This window comes from Caloenas nicobarica, chromosome 5 (assembly GCF_036013445.1).
Source record: "Caloenas nicobarica isolate bCalNic1 chromosome 5, bCalNic1.hap1, whole genome shotgun sequence".
Taxonomy (NCBI): domain Eukaryota; kingdom Metazoa; phylum Chordata; class Aves; order Columbiformes; family Columbidae; genus Caloenas; species Caloenas nicobarica.
Window position 1 is genome coordinate 64,913,936 of NC_088249.1, and position 23,708 is coordinate 64,937,643.

Sequence of the window (23,708 nt, forward strand, 5' to 3'; positions counted from 1 at the left end):
AGTGATGTGACACATGAGGCTGCATCAGTCACATCGTGTAATGCCACGGAGCAGCGTGACAGGAGCGGTGCAGCTGAGGACAACGTCGCTCCGCACGAGAGGGCCCCTGAACCAGAAGAAAATATAAAATAAAGAAAAAAAAGAACAAGCGCAGCCCCTCTGGAAGTTCCTGTGCATGCAACATTAAGGCTTTAGCCACCGCGGAACCAGAGTCTCTGGGGAAACACGCGAATTTCTACGACTCAATATATGTCTGTAACCTTAGAGCGTGCATTAGTATTTAGTGCCGCTGAACGAGCTAGTGGCATTAAACTTCATATTAAAAACATATATATTAACAAGGAAAAAAAAAATCCTACAGCTTGAAGAGGCATTTAATTCAAATCAGCCACATAACAAAACACTTTAAGCATCTAGATTGACTTGATTCTCTTTCCCCCTCCAACAACAAGAAGTTTCACTTTTTATCTCTGCTCATCCCAATCGCGGAGATTTGCCAACAGTAAATTGGCGTCGAACACCAAAGAGAACGGAGAAGAAGAGGGTTTGCTGGGGAAATCACCGCGTAGCCAGAGACGCTAAGACCAACAAAATGCCAAGTGACCAAAAATCTCCATTATCTCATTTTCCTACTATTGAAACACCCAGAGGCCGCAGCCTCTGGACTTTGTCGGGCTCCATCCTGAAAAACCTCCATGAGAAAACAGCTTTAAGAGCCCGGAACCCAAACCTGACCGCGGCTTGAGCATCTGACCGACCCCAATGCGCCTCGGATTAATGAATGCATTAATTAAAGCGTCCGGGGCTGCAGCGGGAGGTGTCCAGCCAAGGTCCATCCACCCGCACAGAGACCTAAGGGGACACACACCTGCCCAAAGCATCACTTGCAAACACCTCCCTGCAAAACCAGGTCCCCGGCAGCACCTCCTGGTCACTGTCCCTTCATCAAAGCAAAGCAGGTACGCGCGACTTCTGTTTGGTTTTCTTTTTTTTTCCTTAAAAAAAAAAAAAAAAATATAAATACATAAGCAATGTCACAGCATCGGAAATTTATCGTTCCCGCAACTGACGACAACCAACCGAACCAAAAATACGCTCGTGGGTCTTTTCTCCGCAAGTGTTTGTTTGCTCAGCGCCTTTTTGTTTGGTTGTTTGGGTTATTTCGGTGTTTGTTTGGTTTCGTGTGGTTTTGTTCGAGGTTTTGGTTTTTTTTGTTCGTTTGGCTTGCAGGGGCGGTGCTTTTTGTTGTTTCGGGGTGGGTTTTTTTGGTGGTTTTTATTTTAAACGCGGAGAACCCCAGCCCAGCAGAAGTTTCCCGGGTGTCTCACCCACCCCGACCCCAAAGCCCCGCGGGGACACCCCCACACCCACGGGGCCAGCGCACACCACCAAATCCCTTACCATTAAAATAATAACGACAATCGCGACCCGCGGCGGCAGCAGCCGCGCCGGGCGGCTCCCGGACCCCGCACCCCCCGCACAAGTTGCGGCCCCGCCGAGCGGCGGCGCGGACCCGCGGGGCGCGGCCCCGCCGGGAAGCGCCCGCCCCGCCCGCGGCTCGGCCGGCAGCGCTCGGCCGGCTCAGCGCGGGGGCCGCGCCCGTGGCCGCGGTGCCGCCGCCGGGACAAACTTTCGCGCGGCCCCCGCGGGTTCCCGCCGGTACCTGGTGCAGCCGCTGCTGCCGCTGCTCTTGCTGCTCCTGCTGCTGCTGCTGCGGGGCGGGCGCGCGGCTGCTCCCGCCGGCCGGCGGCCACGCGCCCGGGGCAGGGCAGGGGCCGCCCTGCGCGCGCGGCTCCGGCTGCGGCTCCAGCCCCGCCGCCTCGCGCCGCCGCCACTACTCACTCTCCCGTTGCCCGGGCAACCGCCGCCCCGCCCCGCCCCGCGCCTTGGCCTCGCCCACCGCGCAGCACCGCCCCTCGCCGACCAACCACCGGGGAGCCCGCCGTGGCCACGTGGGGGCGGGAGGCCAATGGGAGGCGGGCGCTGGCGGCTGAAGAAGGCGATGAGGAGGCGCGATGCAGGCGGGAGCGGGGTGGGTGGGCGTGGCCTGGGAGAGGCCACGCCCCCGACCCCAACGGGTCACGCCCCGAAATGGCCCCGCCCCTAACGGGCCCCACCCCGAGCTGGCCCCGCCCCACCGGGAACCGGCCCCGCCCCTAACCGGCCCCACCCCGAACTGGCCCCGCCCCGAGCTGGCCCCGCCCCGAACTGGCCCCACCCTGCCCCGTCCTGGCGGGAACCGGCCCCGGGTCCGTGATCAGAATCCCAGAATCCCGGCGTGGTTTGGGTTGAAGGGACCTTCAGACTCCCCCAGTGCCCCCCTGCCATGCGCTGGGACATCTGCCCCAGCTCAGGTTGCTCAGAGCCCCGTCCAGCCTGGCCCGGGATGTCTCCAGGGATTATCCCGCTCTATTCAGCCGCCCCTGGAACGCCGTGTCCAGTTTTCCCACAAAAAGGCTGGAGAGGGGCCAGAGCGAGGCCACAAAGATGATCCAAGGGCTGAGGAGCTGCGGCGTGGGGAAAGGCTGAGAGAACCGGGCTGGTTCAGCCTTGAGAAGAGGCTGCGGGGAGACCTCAGCACCGCGTTCGGTGTTTAAAGGGTGGGTACAAAGCAGACGGAGACGCCCTTATACAAGGAGTCACGCGGGAAAGTCGCGGGGAAACGGGTACAAGTTACTCCTGGGGAGTCCCGCGCGTGATTCTTTCTCATTCCGGGGGAAAGAAAATGCAGCGTCCCCCCAAAAACAAAATCATGACTCCAGTTTCACCTCGCTTTTAGCTTTATTCTCAAGGCTGTTGATGCAGCAGCTTTCAGCCCAGCGTTCGGGACGTCTGCAAACGTGGAACACCGGCAAACAAAATTTACATCTCGTTTCTTTCATTTAAACGCCGAAGCGCGCGGCCGCTGTAAAAAAGCAGCCTATGAAATCAGGTTGCCCGAGGTTTCCTCTAAACGCAGCTGGAAAAACTAGATGCCAGGAACCCCTGGGCTGCTGTGGGACCTTTGAGGACACGGTGTGTTGCAGAAGGACTCGGTCTCGCCCGCGCTCGGAGCCTTTCCCGGCACTGGGTGCGCTTGCTGAACGCCGGCGCCCGCAGAAAACGACATTTCCGTCACCCCCCTGCCGCTTTTCATATCTGATCGATGTCTCACACGCAGACAACAGGAATGAGAAATGACGCCGGGTCGGTTCCTTGGCAAATTAAGGTGGCGTTCTGGTACAGAAGGGGATGTTTTATAATTCATTAGTAAGAGACCCTGCTTCTACTGTAACATCTTTACATTTAGAAAATCTTTTAGAATGTGCGGCTAGAGGTAGAAAAGAAGATTGTAACAGCCTAGTCTGTGATAAAGGAAAATTCCCATTCAATGGGACTGCTGTAAAGGCCCTTATTTATTTTTCTCGGCAGTTGCATTTTGCCTTTCACTCGCTCGCCTGCAGCTCTGGTTGCTGCGGAGGTTTTCTTCTGTAAATTCTTCAAAGTGATGGATTTTCCCTTTGAAAGAATGCTTGACTGTAGAGAGCTACAGACGTGCAACCTTTTTCACTTTTTTATTCCTGAGCATGTGTGATGCTTTAAGCTTCGAAAAGATGGGTGCACAGCCACCTCTTTGCTTCATTTGCATTACTGGTGTCATACTCCTCAGCTGAAAGGCAGGGACAGGGATATTCTACTCTTTCCAGTTAAAGGTCATCTGCAAATACATGTTCCTCTCTAGCTCGGATCAGAGAGACATTCAGCATTTTATGAATCAAAGAAGCACAAGGCACATTGTTATTGACTAAATGCCTACCATCTAGACAGATAAAAGGCGAGGAAAAAAAAAACCAAAACCAAATAAACAACAAAACGCCACGACGAGACAATATTTTAATCTCTATTTTAGAAACGGCACAGAGCCGACGGGAGGAATTTGCCAAAATCAGGTCTCCCGACTAACATCAGCATGTTAACCACAAGCTGTTCCCTCCTCGTGGGTTCTCATCCCGTCGATGTGTTCCAGCCTGTCGGACGGGTACAAGCGATCGCGTGTCGAGTTACGGGCTTGGACTCCAAAAACAAAATGATCAAAGCCCGAGTTCTCATCTCGGTGGTGAGAACCGAAACCAGGAGCAATTCGATGACTTCATTTGACAAAACGAGCCCTTGGTCTTGGCTGGAAGTTCTAGGTACCGAGTCCACAATAATTAAGTGCACGCTGATAGTGAACGTGGTTTGGAGTTGTGATTTCAGCAAGGACAGCAGGATCTGGCCTTTTCATACATAGTGCAATACAAGGTACTGAAATGCTGTGAAAGCCACAACGCCATCGTCACACTCTTTGCCATAAACATTTGAAAATACGAGGCTTCCTTTGCAAATGTCTATTTTCTGATACTACAAAATGTCACAGAAAGTTCGGTTCTAAAACAGTAAAAGATGCCTACAAATACTGAATATTAATCGTAACTAGATTTTCTAGTAAGTAAAAAATAAGTTTCATAATTAGAAAACAAAACATCCATAAACAGCTACATGCAATTCATCATCTAAAGAATTTAAATCATTTAACTTCAGATAATTCAGCTTTGATCCTTAGACCGTAAGAGTCAACATTTCCTGAGGTGTTTTCACAGACATTTCAGGACAACGTTGAGTTTGTGCGTCTGCTGCAGGGTCTGGTAAAACATTTTGTTCCAAAACTGATGGCTGCAATGGTGGGGATGTTTAGAGAGCAGAAAAACAGGGATGTTAAACCAAAATAGCAAAGCTTTCATTAATTTTTCAGGCTCCGTTATGTACCTTTTAGCTGTAACTAATCAAATTGAATGTTCGTATAAGTTCTGACTTAAGGCAATGAATTCTTAAAAATGTCTTATTTTGCATTTTTAAGATGTTATTGTATAATGCATGTACATTAAGAAATGTTGTTGCTTTTGGGGATAGAATGCATCTTGAGAATCTTTTTATCTTTATGAAATCCAATACAATCTTTGAAAGATTAACTCTCGAGATAGCTAATAGGTTTCCTCTAGGACGGTCAGAGGCTGTCATTCTTTGTTGTACTCTTTGGCGGAGGGAGATTGTTTTGTTTGTTTAAATATTAAAGATTTCTTTAAATAACATTTATTTTTGGAAGATGACATCAATTACTCACTTGATCAATGGAACAATGGAAGCTGCTTCGCCCATTTATCTCTGCTGTGATCTGAAAACCATTAGACTAAAGTTAAACTGATAAAATGAAACTACGGTTTTGAAAGAAAAGGGGCAGCTGTTCTCTGAGAATGATGCACTCGTTACAAGGGGTACCCCCACCTTTTGGGTAAGAAACACGTCGATCCCTCACTCACGGCTCATACAGACAGCTGCTTAGATGGGGTAAAACCTTACAAACCCATGTCTCCACAGCAGTTTAACTGAACTAAAATTTGCTTCACAGTGCCTTATATTTACAGTGCAACTATTCTAAGACAACCTTCTTTCAACGACTGTTATTGCTAGCGAGCATCTCGCTCGTCCTCAGAGCTGTCACTGTGTTTCCATGGCTGGAACACACAGCTCCTCAAAGCCACTAACTTCATCCATGGCTTGTCTCCGTGAGCAGCCAGAATTTTCCATGGTCACTCATTATTGCAATAAAAACCCTTTGCAATGGTTAGTTAGACTTGTGGTGAGCCCTTGCCCTGAGATTTTACCAGTACTGCTCACTGCTGAAGCAATCTGCTCTCTCCTTTCACCAGAATGTATGTTCTCTCAGGATATCGGAATTTTTTAGCAAGTGCCATCTTGCTACGCTATGATTCCATCACTATCAAGTACGTACTTTGCATAATGGCATCAAAATCTTGGTATTGGCTTATGTGCTTTAGGATAAAACAGAGGGAGGAAGCAGCGATTTGATCACGCGTGTTTGATCCTTGCTAAGAGCAGACCTCAGTTGTTTGCATCCCCGGGGTCTTGCCTGAACATCTGCCAGATGTGGTGGCATTCTTGACATTCTCTCTGCTGTTGGTGTCTCCTTGCCCCCGTGAGCCTGGACACCTAATTGGAAACAAAACCCTTTTTGGGGGGAAGCGGGATGTACGAACCCTCGCACCGCGCTCGCCTCAGCCTGCAGCTGCTGTGGAACCAGGACTCCTTCTCGGCTGTAGAGACACCGTGAACCATGGCCAACTTCACAGCGCAAAATGGTCATTAACTGATATTCAGTGGAAAGTCCACCTAAGAAAAGCCAACCTGACCTGTTACATCCCTCGAAGTTTTCGAGATTTGAGGTCTTTGGCTTGAACGAGACACCTTGAGAGCGTCTTGGGAGATCTACATTCAAACAAGTTCTCCAAAATACATTTTCCATGTCGTCTTCTTTTATCGGAACAGAATCTGTCTTCCAAGCTAGCTGCGTATGCTGAAAAAGGTTACAGACTGCATATAAACATGTTTAATGAAGCTGAATACTGCAAGCATTAGCAGCAAAAATATTTTGTTTACTTAACATTTATACACACTCAAGTAAAAGCTTGTTAAGTTTGGTTGGCTAAGCTTGTTTTCAAAAGGGACCTAGAAGGCTGAAAAATTAAATAAAACAACAAATGCATAACAACACAATCATTCATATTAGCATTCTAGTTAAGTCAATGATTAATTCTCCTTTGAGGAAGAAGTGGTGGCAAAACAACTCTAGTCGAATATCTAGTAGCAATATTACAATCAACTCAAAATTCCAGATTATATCAACACATGCATATGTAATATAGGAGCAACTTTCAGAGCCTGAACTTTAAAGAGAAATCTGAATAAACATATGCTTATTTGAGTATTTAAATATAGATTCAAACTAGCTACTCTCCACAATTGGCTTGTAGATATCTGCTCTGTCTGCAAATAAAGAGGTCACTAGAGTTTTCTACCAACTTTGAGCAGCTGAACTGGAAGAGCAGGATAATGGCACAGCAGCAGCAGAAAGGACTAATTCTGAAATAAATTGTCACTTGTCAGAAAGGTTCACATGAGCTCCAGTGGGATGATGAGAGACACCACAATGGTATCTTTTTAAAAACATGACCGGCTGCTCTGTCACGGACAATCTGCACATCACAAATGTTGTGAGCTTTGAATATAGGTTTGGTGGGGGGTTTTCCCCACTGATAGAGTTCTCCATCCTGTTTGTCAGTTGGCTTATCTCCCACAGCCTTGTTAACAGTTCTTACCCTCTCTCTGATTTTCCTCGCGGGGAAAAAGAAGTTACCGGGAAGGTCCATGGACAATCTTGTGGCTACAGAGATAAAATGTCAAGATGGAAAAAAAATAATCCTTGTGTCCCAACAGCAATGTCGACATGAGTTTTTGTGAAGGCTGTTTTGGATTTTGGGGTATGAATTTCAGTATTATTACTAAAAGATTCCATAGGTTTTAGACTGTAATGGAAACAGAAGCAGGCGGGTTCACAGATGATCTAGCAGCTCCAGATAAAAGTCGGTAGGCTAAGATATTCTTTGACTGGATAAAGCCCTAAGAAACCTGGTCTGACCTTATAGCTGACCTTGATTCGAGCAGAAGATTGGACTCCCGAGGTCATTCTAACATGGATCATCCTATGAAAATATAGAATATCCTTTAGAGAAACCAGTGTCGATGGTACGACACAGAAGGTGGTTCCCATCTAGAAAACAAATGATGCATTTTGAAAAGATAGTGTGATGCCAGTTATTTTACAGTCTGAAGCTACATAAACCTGATGGAAGAACTTCTGTTTTCCTATGGAGAGAGCAGTATCAATCTTTCAACACTGATGCAGCCTTACAAGATTCAGCTGGATTTAACCAGGGCCACATTTTAATTGGGGAAGCACAGGGACTGTGAATAGAAGATTAAAAACATTGCTAAGAAGTTTTTATGTTAACTTTGTTAATATGAAAAAGGTTATTTAAAAAAAAGGGCATTTACAACCTCACATTGTCTGTGCATCAAAGGAAAATATATTTCCCTCCATTCTAAGGTAAGTGTATGTGATTACAAAGATCTTCATGAACAGGTGGGCTAAAGGAGAGAAAGAGCGAGGTTATGGGTTCACATTTTTGCTTTAATACTAACATTTCACACTTCTATAATCTCTTTCATCTAAGGATTTCAAAGCACTCTACGGACATTAATGAATTAAGCCTCGCACCAGTCCTGAGAGAAAAGGTAATGATTTAAAGATTGAAATTCACAGAGGTGAACGGATATAAATAGGAAAGAGCATTCCTGAAATTTCATATAGTACTTAGACCGTATGGAAAATCCACTATTTTCCTCTTCATTTATATCCTATGTGCCTTCAAGGGTGAATTCACAGTGCCGGAAAAGTTGTTAGGAAGCATTTACAAGTGCTTATGTACAGACAGTTTAGATACAATGATAACAGTAGTAGTCGAAATTAACAGGGAATAGATTAGATTGCAAAAAATGGAATGTTTTGGATGTGTTAAACTTCATTTCAGCCTACAGAAGTTTTAGAGCATACTTTTCATTGAAACATATTTGCTTTACATATCACAACATTCAAGGTTGTATGAAATAACTTAACCAAGACAGTAGAGTTGGCTTGGAATGGAGGCAGGGAAAATGCACAGTATGCAATACATTAAAATACCTTTGCATCTTTAATGGCCAGCCAAATTCCTGTGCCTTTGCTAACCTGACAAGTTTGGTTTATAAATAATTCTATTGATAGTTCGCAAAATTCATCCCAAAGGATGCAGTATCGTGTGCAATGATAAAACAGCATCTGTGAGAAAGCAGCCACGTCCTCGATGCACAAGGACACGGCATTTCGGGAGGTGAGCAGGTATTCTGTGAAGTCTTGCAACTTTTCCTCCCCTTTTATTTTTCCATTGGTCACAGATACACTTGTCTATCAAACATATTTGCAGCTCTCTGAGCTGTAAAAATTCATAAGCAAGACCCAAAGGGAAAATGCCTTGTATCTTCCAGGGAAATGATGCACTGTAATCATGTAACGACAGAGAGCTCTCTTGATGTGCAGCTTTCAGTCAACAGAAGAGTCAACAGTCGTGTTAAGGGCTTGTAATTTCCAAACTTCTTGCTGTCCTGGGGCATTAGGAAATGAACCTCTTTGCAATTTGAATTTTTTTCCCCAAGTTTTTGGTTTTTTTGTTTTTTTTTTTTTTTAATTGATTATTCATACTTTGAACAGAGCTGGAAATGAGAAGTATCTGCTTACAGAGAATCAATCAAGAAAACCTGCAATTACAAGTGGAAGCTCATTTCACACTTTAGGAAAAGCAAACAAGACCTGAGTTATAATGCATGCATATTAGCCTTTCTGCCTTTTTATAAACTGCTAAAATAAAGCTGAAGGAGAGTAGAAATAAGACCTAAAGAACTAATATCCAAGGTAACCACAACCGGATCATGTTTATTTTGGCTAATTTCTTCTTTACATTCGACATGTCCTAGACTTCTTAGAGCAAGTAATCTGTTTTTGAAGACTGCAATAAAATTAATACCAATAAAAGGTCCTGATATTTTTTGGTAATTTCACCTGGAACCTTGCTGCTGCTGCTTATGCCTCGTAGAAGAAATTTCTCTATGGGAATTACATGCAGAGACCAGGTACTTGTAAAGAAGAAGGAGGTTCCATACCAAAAATACTCGTAAAACACAACATGCTTCCCTTTACCACTTCCCAAGTTTATATATTTATTCATATTCAACTTTATCATTTTGTTTTGTTTTGCCTGGGTTAGGGGAAAGAGGGAGATGAGCAAAGAATGTTATGACTATTGACCTGAGACAGTCTCCTGGAAATAATCTACCAGCAGGGAACAGCAAGTCCTTTTCAAAACCAATGAAGCAAGAAAATGCTGTTGACCAAGCTACTGTGAGAGATTTCAGGGAGAGGAGAGGGGAAAAAAGGATGGAGAAGGAGGAACAGAAAGGATGAAACTATACCTTAGGCTCAATATTTCCTTTAAAAGAAAACCATATATTTTCAAGGCCGTTGCTTTTATGGCATTTCTACTGTAACTAACCCTCATTCCAAAGAAAAGGCGCTTGTTTTAGCACAGTCAGCCGCGTGCTCGGGCTCATGACTGCAGGATTTTTGCTCACAGCGTGCAGAGCTACACAGCCTTGGATTTCCCTTCATCTGCCCTATGGCAGCTTTAAAATAAAAAACAAGACGGTATTTCTGTAAACTTAGTTTCTGTCCTGCTTCGGGGGCTCTAGCTTTGCAGTAAAAGGCCACTGTCTGAGACACAGGAATGTTGAAATCTTCACATGTTTATTTTTTTAAAAAAGCTAGGAAAAAGCCTCCCCAACACACATTCCCAGTCATATTGCCAGGACCAGTTGCACTGTGAAATTGTGGCCTCAGAGAGACTCTGAGAGTGAGCACGACCTTGCTGGGATACGTTTTGTGTGTGTTGCTTCCAGATGCTGCCACCAGTACCCGCTGGGTCAAGCACTGTAGCAAAGTCGTCCCCAGGAACACAGATAGTGCACAGATCAACTATTTTATTTCTTTATGTGCTTTCTCCACAAATCTCATTTTGTTTCAGAATTGCAATGGACAATATTGATGTATTGTTGGATCTGCACCTAATGGTACTTAGAAACACAGTAAAGCGTCTATACGCTCTCTCAAATAAACAATGTTCACCACCTTAAATAACTTAAGAATCGCTGTAGATGAAACAGGGTCACGTTAGAGAAACTTCCCACTCAGGATTTGGGTTTTGTTTGTTTTTAATGATCTCTGGTTCTTTTTGCTGATCTTTCATTCTCTTTGCACATGTGCGCAGGCACACAGGGTAGTTTCTCGCTGAAATACAAAACCCCTCAGTGTTAATTCATCTTTTGAGTTAATCCATTTACACTGAAAGCCAAGAGATTGAAATTATTATTGTTGTGGACTGACAGAGGCTCCGTCGCGAAGCCGTAGCAGTGGATTCGACTTTCTCAGTTCCTCGTCATTTTCCCACATCAAGCTGCTAATCTACACTGCGCATAAACAAAGAGGGGTTTGTTGTCTGCAAGTGTTAGGAAAGTCAAAACTGAAGCTATGTATGAAGTCTGGCTTTTATTTATGGCATTTGTTAGTGAAACAGACGCTTTTTTTCCCAGCACATCATAAAAGAGAGTGGAATCCTGCTCTAAACCATCAGAAATCGTCTATTCTTATTACTCAGATATGTGTAGCCAGTATTGACATGGGGCAATTTAATGAATAAGTTCGTACACATTTACATTTTTAACCATGATATCACACTTTGGGATTCTCTTTTAAGGAAGAATTCCCTGGTTATTTCAAGAAGTAAAAACCAAAAGAGAGCAGGCAGGTTTTCAGCACTTTGAATAGTTATCTATAAAAAGAATTTCCTCTACTGTATCAAAGGCAGATGTTCTGCAGAAGCACCAACACCAACATGCAGAAAACAAAATCTGAACTCTTGATGAAATCGTGAAGATATTTTCCCCACATATTTAGTTATCAAATAAATGGCCAAGAAAAATGTAACGAAAGAATAAAGAAAAAAGACTAAACAAAAAAGCCACACACCACTTTGGGATGAAAGCAAGCCTGTGTAATGGGAGCCGGAGCCCAAAGGGAAATATATTCCGAAAGCTGTGTCTGCAAATGATGGTTTAGAATGAAAGCACCTCTTCAGCCGTAACTCCAGTGTCACTAACGTAAAGCTATAATCTTTTTTCCTGTGTTCTGACTATTATCCAAGCACTAAGTGTCAGTTAAGAAGATGTAAGAGAGCGGGAATTTTCAGTGGGGTGGAAACCTTTTGTCGCCCATTTTCTTATATATGGGAATGTTAAGAATAAAATTACAATTTTGTCATGGCTTTTAACTAATCTTTGGTTTACTGCTGCTGTGACAACCTTTTAAGGAGGTAGACTGTGAAATGAAACGATACTTTGACACTGTAATAGACTGAAAGTCTCTTTTTTTTCTTAACCAAAAATAGCAATTTCAATATTAACACCGGAAAGGTTAACGCACATATCTATGATCAAAACGAGAAAGAAGCAGATCTGTTAGGAAGCAGGAAGGGACGCCAGTTCAAGCTTCTGATGTCTTTTCTGTATTTGGAGGGCTGGTAGATAATATGTAACTGCCTGGAGTCAAAGAATTCCTTTGCTTTACAAATTTTCTTATTAGTCCTGGGAAAAATAGAATCTTTTTACCTATTTTAAAGAGGAGAAAAATAGAAGCATTGCAAAGGGAAATGATTTATGAAAAAAGTCCTCCTCATCCATGGTCTGTCATTCTTTCATGACATAGCTCGTATAACAATAGTCACATCGGTGTTTACAGCACAGTTTAAGGACTAAGATAGTAAACAGAGTAAGCAAGAAAGCAGAATATATCTGTAAATTAGCAGTCAAGCTAAACCTACCGTTTGTTTTGCTTCATAACTGAATACTTACAAGGTTTCAGACATAAGGCAGACCATGGATTCAAGCAGGACACCTGAATTTTGAACTGACTCGCTTTCCAGAAAAGGAACACAACAGATTGGGATTCGCAGTATTCATGGCTTCCTCTTAAAGTGAAAAGACTTTTTGGCTGCAATTACTAAGATGTGTACAACATTTTGTCCTCTTTTAAAAAGTAATTCATGGAAGTGATAAATAAATATCGAAGCACTTTAATTTAAATAATTTTTGTTCACTGCTTCCATGAGACACAAATGTAGCTGACCAGAGAGGGAAGAAATAGCTATGCCTATTCTAGAAGGATACAAAGTTGGGTTTACACAAAAATTTGTAGCTCAAAATATACCATAGGCTGCTTGTTCAAATAGGCAAGCTACAAATTGTCTTTGGGGGGTGCTACATTCAGGGTCTTCTACCCTGAATAACTGGAAGATCAGATAGAACCAGCTCAGCCATGTCCTCTCTTCATTCTCTCCCTCTTTCGGCACATGGACTCTGCTGAACTGATTTTCCCCAGTTAGAAAGAGCTCTGAACACAGAGTTATTTTCGGGAAACAGTTTTCATTTTTCAAGCCATTATATAGGCACCTTACTAACACAAAATAGTCTATAACCTTTTCATACAGATACGAGATTTTGCATCCAGTACTTAAGCACCTGCCGCACAAGAACTAATATCTCATTGACAGGAACTTTGTTTATTGAGCAAACTTATTTAGAGCTATTTCACATGGCTTTTCAAGGGACAAGGAACCCATCCTTCCTACAATAATAACTTCCTCTGTGTGAGAAGAGCTCTTCAGCCACTGCTTAGCATGAGCTGGAGAAAGATACAACCCAGTCCTCATTTAACCACAAACATTTTCTTAAGGAATCGTCCAGATCATTGTATTCAAGTTTTCAATCCATGTATGTCATCACTCGCACAAGAAAAATTACAGTGCACATCTTCCAGAGCAAGTAATTTGAAAATATCATCAGTACAGTTTCAACTAGTCTAATAGTAAGACCTAACTGCTTATTATACCATTAATCAGTCTTACACAGGACTTCGGCGTTTGGTTGGTTTCGTTTGATTGGTTTTTTAACAGTAAAATGAAGTGAAGTTTTGGACCCAAAGCGTCCTCACCCCAAGGTATTTCTGTACTCTCTCCTCGGAGGTAACAGGGCAATAAAATGCTCCGGTCCCCCCGATAAAGCACTCAAACCATAGTCATGCATCCACGCATTCAGGTATTGTCGTCTGGTGCCTCAATTTCCCACTTTGCCAGAAGCACGCAGCAGCAGCAAGTCTCAGTTACTCGCATCTAAAACACTTACCAACATTGATGAGCCTGAACTGCGGCATTTGCATCCTCACTTCTGATACACAGTATTCTTATGGATTTTCTGATGCTGACTGGTTATCATTATTGTGAACGTGGCTTTCTGCATCCTAAAGAGACATATTAAAGTGGGAATATGGCAACTGGCACATTACTTATTACAAATCACAGAAGTGTGGAAGCTTTTCTTAGCAAAGAAAAAGCGTTTTCTTCCTTTAGACTTAGAAGAAATTAAATGCATCCCCTGCTGCCATAAGTAATGACAGAAAACAACCTTTTAAAAATCCTAAGTGGTTGCTTTATTTATTCCTACCCACGGAAGTTACATGTTAGCTTGCCATGTGCACAAACGGATTCGCATCTATAAATTGCAAGAAATTCAGCAAAGTTTGCTGCAGTACGGTTAAGTCATTTTTTTTTTGGCTTGTGAGTTCTGTTGGCATCACCCAGTTGCCTCAGAAGAAGATGGGAATCGGTCCAAAGAATCATCTGAGGTATCACTACAGCAGCTCCTCGGCTGATCTAGCAGCAGCTCACTAGGATAGACTCCCACCCCAGAGCTGTTTCTACGTGAATACAGGTCTGAGCTATTACAGTCCAAGTTAAACTCGCTCTTATCTCACCCAGAAATAGTGACCAGGAAGTCTTAGGTCCATCTCTTCTATCAGTTTATGTTCAGGAAAAATAATAGCCATATTCAGGATTTAACGGTCACCTATTTTCTCCCATTTGCCCCCTTAATCCAGGAAAACAAAGAAACGTTGAAATGTATCTGCTGCTGGAGTTCACTCAACATTTCATTATCCCTGCTGAGAAACTCATTTTAAAGAGGTTTTGGTTGGTGGTTGCTTTTTTTTTTTTTTTCCCCACAGAGAAAACAGATTAATTCCCTGGCAACAAAATTCTAGTTAATCAAAAAATGTGGCTCTATTCATTCTTAGCCTCTTCATTACAATAAAATATCAGATGTTTACTGCTGAAATTATAGTCTTGATTAAATGCAAAATCAGGTGGCTCTTAAGATCCAATTATAAAAATAAAAATTAGTTTTATTAACTCTGCACAAGTGTTTATCTTGATCTGTGATTCACTGATTATGGAGATAAATGATTTAACATGAAGCGGGACTTTCTGCAAACAACTGGAGAAACATGCTTATCTCCAGCCCAGCGGATTGTCAATCATCGTAGCAAACCGTCCCCATGTCAGGCTTTGTCCCTCAGCCTCGTTCAAGCAATTACGTGAAGGAAAACAAAATTTTCAAGAGCAATCTGGCCCCTGCATAATGGCCACTTAGGGCACTGCTTGTGCTGTCACCAAGGCCATTGCAGAGAGATGTGGTTTTCGGCACGTCCAAACTCCCATCGTGTCTGTTCCGATACAAACAGCAGCTTTCCACGCCAATACCCCATCCATCCTCCAAATCCATTTTCAGTTTTGTGAGCCCCATCTCTCTTCTGTTAATGACAACGCCAATATTCCCAGGACAGGGAGGTTTTGTTGTTTCATAATTGAGTGAACCTGACCCTGCCTGTATTTAATTTCTCCAAACTTGTCTGTCAATGGAAGTTTGTGCATACTGTAATGTCTGAAGGAAAAATATTGAGCCTTACTTACCTGATAGTGTCTGTCATTAATCATGTTTTTGTATGAAATCCAGCTGTTGAGAAGTGAAATAAAAAACAGCAGCGGTGCTGGCTTTTCTAATTTTCCATGGATTTCTTCAATCTGGGGGAACGGATAACAGAAAGATGTGTCTGAACCTTGCCTTTTCAACCCCCCTAGATAAAAAACAACCAGATTTCACCTTTCCTTAATATAAATATTGTAATTTGAAGAGACTAAGAAAGCAATGGATATGCTGGCTAAATGCATAACGAGAACATATCCTTGCACCCACAAACTCAAGAGACAGTGAAAAGCTGAGTGGTTAATATATTCAACAAGCTTCACCCTCACCCCTCTCAGGCCTTTGTAATTTTTATAAGTAGCATCTTCTTTCCCTCAGGATTTGTAGTCTACACTTTCTTCTAGAATTCAGTAGCTACATCTGCTCTGTACCACAAGATTAAACTGAAATCCTCCCTAGTAAGAAGCTTGAAGTTCTTTTGAACGTCTCCATTCTATCTCCTTAGTGTGGCCTTAGCCGCCAGGAGAATATTCTCAATTTTTCTCTTGAAGCTCTTTCACTTGCAGGCCATAATGGGCTTTTTATCAGGCCAGAGAAAGAAAGAGAGTGCAATTGAAAAGGGAGGGTATCAACCTGCCGTTCTTGCCCTACACTAGGCAACATAGAGGTATTTTGTGTGAAATATTCGCTGAAGTCACAAGGAATACCTTGCTGTGAGATTTTGGTTCTTTTTCACTCTTTGGCCCAATAAATGTTTGCTTATATATAATATTCATCATTCAGAAAATTTAAAATAATCCCAGGCATAGCCAGAGGCGACTGTTTGGGTGAGTGGGGAAGCTGGAACGGGCTTGGCTAAGGGAATGGACTCGGTATCTAAAGTTTGCGATCAACTGAGTCGAGCAGGGATTTTAGAATATCTAAGCCCAGTTTTCAAACAAGCACCATAATTACTGGAAAACCCTTCCTTGTGTATTTTGCAGCTGCGATTTTTCATGCTGCTGTAACCCAGACAAGAAACGGCAACAGCAAATAGGTGTAAAACCAAGCGGCTGCTGTCCCACCCATGCAGAGTCTGACCCCGCCGGGTTCGCGCCGCTGAGCATCATTTCACATGGCAAAATTCTCTCTAAAGAGGAGGCTTCCCTTTTTTAAACCAACAACAAGAAGGCGTTCTTTGCTCGGGAGGATGCACAGCAAGCTTCCTTCAGGATAAATGGCCCTTGAAAAAGGTGCCTATGTGGTTGTTAAGAGCCTCGCACGCTGCATCTCAGGAGTGCAGCATGCCGAGCGTCATTTTAATGGACAACTCTCCGTCGTGACTAAACACCGTATCCGTCCCTTCAGGGGAAAAAGGAGCAAACTCTGCACATCGTGGGTATCTGACTGACAGGGCAGGTTTCCCCCAGGAGGGAATTCATGGTGAAAACCTCAGTTAATCATAATCTTCGCTGGATGCAAAATTTTCCCCCGCGTCAGGTTATTCAGAAGAAAAACAAGCTCTTTGTTAGAGCACCGCAAATTTCCCTGCGTTCTCCAAGGGGGAGGAAACAAAACAGAACAAGATAGCTAGGAAATTAATATTCAAACGCATTTAAGTTTCTTTTTTCCCTTTGTATCTTCACAAGAAAATATCCTCAGAGAATTATCGTTTCTGTGAAGGGCTGGCAAGGCTACCAAGCAAAGCAAACTGGATTTTATGTCGATGTGTACAGCACAATGTGTATTTATCATCCTCCATGCCTCCTTGGAGCACGAGTATTACCGCATTGTACTGTCTATGCCAACAGCCTCATCTGGAATATTATAATGTCCAGAGAGTACCCTAAATGTATTTGTCGAGCTATTAGCCTTAATTGCTTGGCTTTCAGCAGGAATCCAGCGAAAATAAACACAAGTTTCCTTTAATAACATGAGACTGTGAGTTATTTTGTCATACAGGTCTAAGTTAATGTATATTTGACTATACACTTCTTTTTTTCCTCCAATAAAAATACTTCAAAAGAGTGAAATATGGCTTTAATGCTTTGGGAAAAAAACAAAACAAAACAACAAAACAAAACTTAAAAACTTGATATTAACAAAATCTTTCATTTCTCTTAACTTCTGTGATATTTTAATCAAAACCTTCACTCTGAGGCTTTGGTAAATGACATTTTACAGTCATTTTAAGGAACAAAAATTGTTAATTAATCACAACATGAAATCAAACCTATTTTAACAACAAGAATTACAAATAGCTTTGGAGAAATAGCACTCAAAATGTTTTGTATACAAACTGTTCAGTTATTTTATAAACTGAAACATACAGAGCTCAGGAGTCCATTGCTGCGGAGTATTATATCTTTGCAAAATCTATGAAATTAGGGATCGATTTAGTCATTCTTCTTGTTTGCTCTATTCTCTTCACTCGCCTTTGCCGGTTCTAGTTAAAAGTACCACTCGACTGTCATTAGGATTTAAAACACTAGGTATTTTCTACTAATAACACAAAACTTTGCAGAAAAACCTCGTCAGTTAGAATCATTTTCTAGCAGCAGCCCGAGAGGCTTCCAAGCAGAGTTTAAACTCAGCTGGGATTTGAGAAAAAAACCTCCTGACTGTCTCCTGTTCGCAAGAGTGGACACGTGTGCCAGCGTTTGCTATGCCAGCAAATGATACCTTGATAGATTTATGCATCGAGAGATTTAGTGAGAAAGTTCTAATGAACCTCTGAGCATATTTAAGGAAAAACAACTGCCAGAGAATAAGGCAAAGATAATTACTGTTGACATGTTTAATCCCTTTGTGGCAGATGAAATAATTCAGCTTGGTTAAGCTGCTACATGCAGAATATAGAGGAGTGTTTCAATAGAGATGGCATTTGGAACAGACGATGGCAGGTGCAAGTAAAGTTTATTTCAGATATTACGGGCTTTGTGGTGGATTTACTGTGCTCATGCAGCATTCTCTTAGGGGAAAAAAGAAAAAGGTTATGTGTGCAGTGCTGAATAACTCCCTCTACACAGAAAAGACACAGGAAGACTAGCTAATGGAAAGACAAGTCTCTCTTCAACTCGTAACAGAATTTTGCTTTTAATTGAACAGAGGAGAAACTCAGAATCCCCTGTTCCTTTTATGCCATTATAATGCACCAAAGAGTAAGGAATTTTTATTACTCATTCCACAACATGGAATCCACAGCACAAATAGTCTGACTTTCAGCTGTACTTACTCCAAGGGAGCCTGGATACAGGGAACGTGGTGCCGAGTTCCTCTGGAAAAGCCGGACTTCTCCAATCGCAGAAGGTCATTCTCTAAGTAAAACTTTCAACTGGAAAATAGGCAGAAAGAAGGAACGTTGAGTTCCACATGTTCATCAGCACATCATCAACTTAGTGATAATTCTCACACACACTCATGTCCCAGTGCAGGTGCCCATCACGTACCCGTCATCGCGGTATCCGACAGCCAAGGACACATCTCTTGGAATGGGATCTTCTGAGAGCAGGTCTGAGAGCCAATGCGAAACAAATGAGCTGCCAGAAGTTAGAGCAAGAGAATCTACAGAGCAAGAAGCACCTTAAGATGAAAAGGTGGCTCCAGTGAGAAAGGCAGAGCTGGCCAGAAGGTTTAAAGCAAGACACATGAAGAGCAAACTCAAAGAAACAGCTTTCAAATACAATGCAGTACAAAAATTCAGGGAGAGTTTCATCCAAATGGAGAAAAATCTTCAGATCAAAAAATACTATTAACGTTCTTGAACCTAAGTCAGTTCTGATGTAAAACCTCTGAAACCAGTCAGTTTAGAGAAAAATGTACTGCTTGGTGTGAACGCAACATTCTTCCAACTCCATTAGTTAAGCCAAACAACTCAAGACAAGAATATTGTGAATACATTCAGTTGAAATAGAGGAGTACAGTACGTCTGTAAAATGTCAGCGTATTGTTTTGTTAATCCTACAGCACATGCCATTTAATATTATGTGTGTCATTTCTCAGCTGAAGCATTGAGGGTAGATGGAATTTGTGTAAGAATCTGCGTTTTGGATGAACATTAACTTTTGGATGTGTCCGTGCAGTAGGAATCCTTTTGAATAAGAACTTAAGTGCTGCTCGTTGGCAAGAACCTAATGAAATCAGGTCTTAGGAAAAATGCTTCATAGGCTGCTTTAAGAATCTATGATCGATTCCACTATAAATACATGACAGAAGAAATACAAATTAAATATAAGCCATTTCAGTAGCAGAATCACTTAGTGAAATAAGACCTTCCAAAGGCTCCTGCAAACAACAAAATAACAGCAAACCTTTTCCTCCATCGCATAAAACATTCTGGCAGGGAATTAACTTATTGTATAGTCATTCCAAGCTTTTTTGTTGAATAGGTTTACACACAAGCACTAGTGACACTTCTCATCTCACAGACGTTTATCCACCCTCGTCTTTATTGCTCCTGTCTCATCCTCTCTGAGCATTCACCGGCTCATCTTCCTTTCAATCACCAGCAAAAGGCAGCGCTGGGAGAATACCCAACACGAAGCAGCTTGGGCTGATGGACACTGCAGCTTGCAGGATGGATCCCTCTAAGACTGAGACATGCAATGTCCAATGGATCTGCAGGTTCTGTAGAAATTATATGTGTGTATATATATATAAATATAAAACGTGGGTTCTGTCACTATTATAATAATCTCTCTTCAGGAACAGAGTTGACTCCGTGTTTTAGCCTGCCCATGAACTTCTGACTTGAGTGAGTTGAGTAGAAAGCACACAAAGCAGAAAAAAAAATAATAATAATTTACAGGGTGTTTAAAAAAGATGGACCCAATGCGAAATCACTGCTTTGAAACTGGGTCTATCTGTTTGAAACACCCTGTAAATCTAATCCTCTACTTCAAGGACATGAAGCAAACAGGCCTTCACTCCAACTTACACTTTAGATTTCAACCAAGAAATAATATCTCAGTGAAAGACTTGTGCCTCTCTTTGGCAAGCACTAGTCCTCTTCATTTCTCGAAAAAAAATTGATTCACTTAAATGGCCACAAGTCTCAACTCCTTGTAGAGACTGCTCAGATCTGAAATGTTGAAAGAACAAAATTTGGAATACACTAAAATAATTTAGATGCTACTACCAGTAAAGTGTTTAACTATGAAGAACAGAATGGATTCGAAGTAGAAACATGCCCTTTACTCAGTACTCTGAGCTCTCAGGCTCAGCACCAGTGCCAAGAAAGTGCCTTGCTGAGCTTCAAAAGTGTTTGCTCTTGAATATATACACACATCTGTGCTGTTGTTGTCGTCTTTTCCTAATAATCCATCTTAGCAGAAAGAATTTACCAACAGAAGTGAAGCACCAAAACTCCACATCTCTATTTCCCTTTGTACCATGCTATTAATATTCTTCCCGTGTAGTTTCTGGTGCATGCATTAAGTTTTAATTAGCATTCCCTGCAATTAGCATGCCTGAAAAAGGCATTTGTTTGTTTAGGAATCCACGTTTCCATAATAGTGTTTTTTGTTTCCTTCCCCACCTTCACCTCTGAGTTTGACCAGCTGATTTAATTTGCTTAATTTTAAAAGATAATGTAACAACAGAAAGCAAATAAACTGAAGCCAAATTGAATCAAGTTGTGCAATAATATGCCTTAATATGATTTAATTTTATGCAGGCTAATGAATACGAGATTAGGTAAGGCTCCAGTAAAGCACTTGCGGTGCCTTCTGGGCCAGGCACTGCCCCGCTGCTGTGTCCTGCACCCAGATTTGGGGTGAGATCACTTTTAGACCTTGTGATTTCTTTGCCTGCAGCACCTTGTTTGCCACCATTTCCCTACTGTATCTCTTTAATCTTTAAATGTATTTTTAAAATCATGTAAATAAAGCCATTCAGTGCTGCTATACATTTTAAAATGTCATTTTGCTGGGTAAATATGACATAAATCCAGCCTGCGAGCGCATCTACAGGATTTAGCAACCTCGTCTTGTAGATGCAAAGGAGTAAAATAAGCCTGACCTCTAGTGAACCCAAGCGCTCAACGCCGCTCTTGCGAGAGGCAGAGTCTCCAGTTATCATAGCGCTCCGGAAAACTTCCTTCACAGCTCTGAAATGAAAACATTTTTGCTACAACATAACCCAGAACGAAGACGAGGGCAACAAAAGGATAAGTATTATAATCCTAATTACTAGAGAATTTTGAAGTGACTGGAGAGATAAACTTCACTGCAGCAACTGAAAAGCTGTGATTTGAGTCTGTTACATTGTACATTGGAATCTACTCTGCCTTCTTCTCATTTTCATTGAATATTTATCTATACTTAAAAGATATCAAATAATTTACCCAATCTATTGAGAGATTTCTGAGGTATTTCAGGGTCTGCTTATACCATGCACTTCTCCACTAGAAGTATATATCTGTGGAAGACCATAGTTTCTCCTTGATACCCATCAGACATTAGAATTAAGGTATAATAAAAGAGGGCTATCTGTTGCCTTTAAAAATTGCTTGAATAAAAGAAACATGAAAAGCAAACATGACAATTTAAAGAAACATCCTCAATAAACAGCAGCACTCGTGAGGATTCCCACAAGCAGTATTTCAACAACAGAATTGGAATGTCTAACTTGAAGAACTTTGCTGCAAAGCTCCCACAGGCAACTAGTGCTTACAAATTCATAATTTGTCCTGGAAAGAATAGTCGTAAAGTAGTTCGCTGAGGAAAACAACCCAAAATAGTCTTAACAATCAGGCAGCGGGTCAGAAATCCACGGAAAGTTCAGTTTTCTGAAGGTTGTACAGACCACAGAATCTTTTCAATTCACATGACACCAGTGATTTTTTAAAAACTTTACAACAGATGACAGTCAGAGATGTAATTGCCAGGCTTGGCACAGAATTACAGAAAGGATGAGGCTGGGACCTCTGGAGATCATCTTGTCCAACCTCCCTGCTCACGCCGGGCACCTAAAGCCCAGGACCATGTCCAGGCAGCTTCTGAAGATCTCCGAGGATGGACCTTCCACCACTTTCCCAGGCAACCTGTGAGTTATATATGGAATTACCCAATAAGAATTATTTCAGTAAAATCCTTGATGCATGTGGTTTTACGTGCGCCATTAATTACAATTCCGCTTGAAAGCAGCACAGCGTCACATCCACCAGGCACACGGGCACAAGATGCTGAACTTTGCTGCCTCGTGATCACACTAGAACAAATCCATTCTTGACAACATATGTTCCTACAAAAAGCACAACTCCGAGCAAAGCAAACCAGATCAGTGCTTTCTTTAGCTAATTGCATAGCTGATACTGTTACTGGGAGAGGAAAATATCTACGGGCAAGATAAGGAGGCATCTTAACTACAATACAGGCACTAGAAGCACTTCAAATGGCATATTCTTGACTTATTTACCACCTTATGTATAATCCTCTCTTATCATTCGCTGGATTTCGCTAAACCACTAGGATATATCACACATATCTTTAATCCGCATGACGATGTATCGAGTAACTCTTTAGCTGAACCAGCGTAGATGAAATCGCTGATTTCTGGCATCAGGTGGTATCTTGATTCAGCACATCCCTTGCAATTAGCAAACACCCCATATGAGAATCGTCATGCAAAAAGCTTCAAGGACATGCATTAAAAGACCTGTTTCTTAACTTCTTGTACCTGGGGCTACAGAGAGCAGCTCAAGCAAGAGCAGAAGGAAATACAAAGTTTAAGCTGATGGCTGCAGCTGCGCACATCAATCCTCTGCTCCGTGTATTTCTATAATCTCGAAAAGACAAAGGCAGCAGCACAGTAAGGAAGACCACACAAGAGGCACGCAGGTCACCAGCAGAATAATTATTTCAATAACGGTAATAACGTCAGCGATTCTTTTAACCTTCGCTTAAAAATACCCGATGCTCTCAAAGCAAACAGATCGTCAGGCTAAGTTTGACACTCTGAAAGATCTCCCCGGAGCAAAGGACACGAGGGATATGACGATGTGTTTGAACAGGGATAATGGCTTCTTGATTAGGGGATAAGGGCAATTTTCAAAGCTCAGCATAAATGAAAAAAGTAACTGAGCAACAGCTTGAATATAAAAGCCAGGAGGTTGTTTGTTTGTTTCCAGTTTGATTTCTGCAATACACGGATGCATTTGTTCCTCATTTAAGTAACTCCAATTCCACCAAATATTACCATCCCTGAAAAATGAACAAACAAAACCCCACAGGTTTTTTTTACCATTTATAATTAGACTTCTTGCGTCCCACACCAATTCTGGGCTAGTGGGACACAGAGCTACACCTCCCAGTGCACCTTTTGCAAAAAGAAGCCAA

The 23,708-nt window shown here is 42.2% G+C and overlaps 1 long non-coding RNA gene across 17 annotated transcripts in view; it reads right to left on the reverse strand.

Moving 5' to 3' along the window:
* Window positions 1-2,774: 2,774 nt before the first annotated feature.
* LOC135989248 (uncharacterized) overlaps window positions 2,775-23,708 on the reverse strand; it is a 39,498-nt gene continuing 18,564 nt past the window's right edge. For 8 of the 17 annotated variants that reach the window (XR_010606303.1, XR_010606298.1, XR_010606297.1 and 5 more), the window contains 5 exons: window positions 18,822-22,414; window positions 18,608-18,706; window positions 15,381-15,491; window positions 13,759-13,873; window positions 3,235-6,391 (listed from right to left, as the gene is read on the reverse strand). This is a non-coding gene — a long non-coding RNA (uncharacterized LOC135989248). The other 9 variants (XR_010606304.1, XR_010606305.1, XR_010606290.1 and 6 more) reach the window with 9 other exon arrangements.